This window comes from Bison bison, unplaced genomic scaffold (genome assembly GCF_000754665.1).
Source record: "Bison bison bison isolate TAMUID 2011002044 unplaced genomic scaffold, Bison_UMD1.0 scf7180017864219, whole genome shotgun sequence".
Classification (NCBI taxonomy): Eukaryota; Metazoa; Chordata; class Mammalia; order Artiodactyla; family Bovidae; genus Bison; species Bison bison.
The window spans coordinates 533,970-539,039 of record NW_011494791.1 but is presented as its reverse complement, the minus strand read 5'-3'; positions in this window follow the sequence as shown (position 1 = coordinate 539,039).

The window sequence follows — 5,070 nt, the reverse complement described above, 5'->3', positions numbered from 1 at the left end:
AATTTCATGGCTGCAATCACCATCTGCAGTGATTTTGGAGCCCAGAAAAATAAAGTCAGCCACTGTTTCCACTGTTTCCCCATCTCTTTGCCATGAAGTAATGGGACTGGATGCCATGATCTTAGTCTTCTGAATGTTGAGCTTTAAGCCAACTTTTCACTCTCCTCTTTCACTTTCATTAAGAGGCTCTTAAATTCTTCACTTTCTGCCATAAGGGTGGTGTCATCTGCCTATCTGAGGTTATTGATATTTCTCCCGGCAATCTTGATTCCAGCTTGTGCTTCCTCCAGCCCAGTGTTTCTCATGATGTACTCTGCATAGAAGTTAAATAAACAGGGTGACAATATACAGCTTTGACATACTCCTTTTCCTATTTGGAACCAGTCTGTTGTTCCATGTCCAGTTCTAACTGTTGCTTCCTGACCTGCATATAGGTTTCTCAAGAGGCAGGTCAGGTGGTCTGGTATTCCCATCTCTTTCAGAATTTTCCACAGTTTATTGTGATCCCCACAGTTAAAGGCTTTGGCATAGTCAATAAAGCAGAAGTAGATATTTTTCTGGAACCCTCTTGCTTTTTCCATGATCCAGTGGATGTTGGCAATTTGATCTCTGGTTCCTCTGCCTTTTCTAAAACCAGCTTGAACATCTGAAAGTTCACAGCTCATGTATTGCTGAAGCCTGGCTTGGAGAATTTTGAGCATTACTTTACTAGAGTGTGAGATGAGTGCAATTGTGCAGTAGTTTGAGCATTCTTTGGCATTGCCTTTCTTTGGGATTGGAATGAAAACTAACCTTTTCCAGGCCTGTGGCCACTGCTGAGATTTCCAAATTTGCTGGCATATTGAGTGCAGTACTTTCACAGCATCATCTTTCAGGGTGAGGCACAACACTGACCCACTAGTCTTCAAGCCATTCTTTGGATTGCTGAAAAGATAACAGTTAAATAATTGTCTCTTTGGGGGTTCCAGATTGTGATTTTACTCATACCATATCTTTTTGTAAGGAGTTCTCTAATATTCAAAAACTGGATTCCAGGTGTCTGACTTCGTTTTATATACTTCCTTGGGAATCTCTGGTGTATTTTATTTGATGAGCTGGTATTCAGTATGTCTCAATGGATGTTCTTTTTATCCCCTACATTAAAAAAAAAAAAACTTTCCTAAGCTAAGTGAATTATTTTTTCATTTCTTTTGCCCCAGATTCTTGCCCTTTTTGTATTTGAATAATTTCCACTAAATAGAGTTCAGATGCTTATATCAATGTTCAGTTCTGAGTTAGTATCAGTTAATTTTATTCTCCACATTTTAAGTCATTTCCCCCTGCTTCCTTACAAGCCCAGTGATGTTTTAAATTAGATTCCAGATGTTGTACATTTCACAATAGGAAAACATTCCAGCTTATGGCTGGAAAATTTCTAACTGAATGAAGTTTTACATGTGATCTGATAATTCTGAAAATATTATGTTATAATTCAGGATATAATCATCTTTGTTCTGCATTTACAAACAATTGAATATGTTCAATCAGCAGGTCTTGTTTGCTTTCCCTAGAAGCAGAACAATTTAGATGCTTCCTCTAGTGTGAGCATGAATATGCTGCATTACAAAACTAGTCAGCTTCAGAGGAAGAAAGAAATAGTGACACAGGTTTCACCTGCTATAAAATGAAATGCTCTACTGGGACAAAATAAAGCTGAAAGAAAGTACAATGCAAAGCAATGGAAATGTAATGGGGCTAGATTGAGCAATATGCTATGCTATGCAATGCTAAGTCACTTCAGTCGTGTCCGACTCTATGTGACCCCATAGACGGCAGCCTACCAGGCACCCCTGTCCCTGGGATTCTCCAGGTAAGAACACTGGAGTGGGTTGCCATTTCCTTCTCCAATGCATGAAAGTGTAAAGTGAAAGTGAAGTCGCTCAGTCGTGTCTGAGTCTTAGCAACCCCATGGACTGCAGCCTACCAGGCTCCTCCGTCCATGGGATTTTCCAGGCAAGAGTACTGGGGTGGGGAGCCATAACCTTCTCCGTGAGCAATATACATACATATATATTTCCCCCCTCAACACTTAAATAAGAGTATATTAAATTCAAAGCAGATATGTTGGAAAGATACATTTTAAACAATTTGAAATTTAATCATTAGTTTTATAAAATACCATTTATATTATTTAATAAAATATTTAAGTATTTGCACAGTATTTTGTTAAATATAATATTTATGTTTATATATATATATCAAAGTATTCTCAAATTACCATCATTTTTCCTATAAATCATTTGAGAGAAATTATCTATTTTTTAAGCATCCTGTTCATTCTTTTTTTCAGTTTTGTACTTGGGGAAACAAATTTTTTCACTGGGGGGAAGAAAAAAATGATCTTTAAATCTTCATATGAATAGAGATAATATAATTAAAGTTAAGAAAGAAGGGGTCTTAATTTTATAATTCTATTAGTTCTAAAAAATCAATGCAAGTATTAATGCACTTTAAGTGGAACATTTTCATAAAACCTAAACTTTATTATGTCATTACACACACAGATGTGATTTCATACCAGCATAATTATTTTATGAAGACAGTCTTAACATAACACAATGTGTGCAGTTTGGCTCCTTAACTAAACAATCCTGTTATATAAAGTGATAGAATATCTGAGATCAGGAAATATTAGATTATTATATGAAAAATATAATAAAAATATGATCATAGGGTTTAAAAATAATATAGACACAGCAGAGAACAGATAGAACTCTGTAGAAAATAAATTTACTGATTGAGAGCATTAGCCCAAAAAATCCTTTCAGAACACAGAATGAGTCATAGAAGAAGAAAAGTGGCAAGTTAGATGCAAAAGAACGGGTAGGAGAATACAAGTGATGTGAAGATTCAAAAAATGAGTGCTGAGCAAAGAAGAAGTAGCAACAGCACAAAGTAATAATGAAAACTGAAACCAACATAACTCCTTGTCCCTACCCAAACCAATACTGGAAGCAAATACATTTTCCTACCCTGTGAACAGGCATGGTTAGGAAAACATGTCTTTGTACTGAATAATTTGATTACAGGTCAACAGTAACTCCTTGCTCCAGGAAATGGTTGGACCTAGAAAATACAACTGTAAACCAACAAAATAGCTTGTTTCTCAAGTGTTATAGCTTACATTTCAAGTCTGCCTTCAAAGCCCTGAATTTAGCAACACCAAACTATTACGTTATAAACTCTGCCTAATCCCAACTAGCTCTCTACCTTTAAAGACCTATCTTGAAATGGCAGATAGTCCAGGATGTGTTTACTACTTTGATATGAAGAGCAATAGTAAAATGCATTTATGTATGTAAGATACTTTCTATCTTAATATTCAATTCCTGGAAATCATGCTTCATATTATTAACATCCACTCAGTAATTTTGTTTTTTTATTTACTTTCCATGCTATGCTGCAAGGTACTAGTAAGTACCACTATCAAGAACTTAAACTCTTAAAAGCAGTAACACTGCATTTCAATAAATGTGTATATTTAAAGGATGCTGTCAAACATCTGGAGACCCTTCCTCCCTCTCCTCAGTAAACTCTACTACTAAGTCACTTGCTTACTAATGGATGGTACAGATTTACAACCAGCAATGAGACTAAAAATTTTAGGGGACACAGCTATTAATTTATCTTCATAGAATGCTTAAACCTCATGAATGTATGGGATTTCTTATCTACATATGAAGTCACAAGTCTTTTCTCCTGACCCAAGACTCTATTCTTTGTTTGCATCAAACTAAAACTCACACACTTGTAAAGAAATGGTCCACTCCTCATTAACTCTCATGGTGTTTTTGTCATGCTATGATGGAAAACTTGGCACATGGGCACTGTGTGAATCCCCTTGTAATTTGACACATGTCTTCTAACTCAGCTTGTTCAATCACTGTGTGACAAGAGCAAGTCAGTCCACTGACTCTTGGGGCTTATTCTAGCAAGCCAAGGAAATCTCTCTATAATAGGACAGGGCAGCTGTCAGCTCTCAAGCAGCTTAACCTTCTAAGCTCATCTGTTTCTTTTAAATATCATAACCTATTGTGGAAGAGATACACACATCAGTACAGAATCATTTCTCTACAACTTTCTTTTTTCTAATTTACTAAGTGGCATGCCAAGGGATGTAAAGTTAACTTTGATGATTCACCAATTACTGGTAGGATAATAAGTTCATCAAATATTGTGTAAACTATAACAATATGCAGGATCCATGCTATACCTCTACATAAAAGAAATAAATCATTTTTATTGCTCTGAAAAAAAACTTCTAACTTATTAATTAAAAAAAAGATAGGAAGGAAACAATATTAGGCAACAACATATCATTGTCAACAGGGCATAAACACATGATCTACAGGGAATCAAAGTAAAGAAAACTGAAAGGACAATAAGAAATAGAGTTAGATGTCAATGAAATGAAGAGAGAATTTTAACTAGATGGAGGGAATTAAGGGCTTCCCAGGTGGTGCAGTGGTAAAGAATCCACCTGCCAATGCATTGGGTTTGACCCCTGGGCTGAAAAGAAGAAATGGCAGCCAACTCCAGTATTCTTGCCTGGAGAATCCCATGAACAGAGCAGCCTGGCAGCCCAAGAGGTTATTTAGAATTGGACACAACTGAGCCACTGAGCAGCCACACATGCAAGGAAGTAAAGCCCTGTGTGATAGTTAGACACCCCACTCCAGTACTCTTGCCTGGAAAATCCCATGGATGGAGGAGCCTGGTAGGCTGCAGTCCATGGGGTCGCTAAGAGCCGGACACGACTGAGCGACTTCACTTTCACTTTTCACTTTCCTGCATTGGAGAAGGAAATGGCAACCCATTCCAGTGTTCTTGCCTGGAGAATCCCAGGGACGGGAGAGCCTGGTGGGCTGCTGTCTCTGGGGTCGCACAGAGTTGGACACGACTGAAGCGACTTAGCAGCAGCAGCAGCAGCAGTGATAGTTAGAAAATGAAATTACTACTAACATCATTATAAACATGGATTAAACAAAGAATCAGATCAGATCAGATCAGTTGCTCAGTCGTGTCCGACTC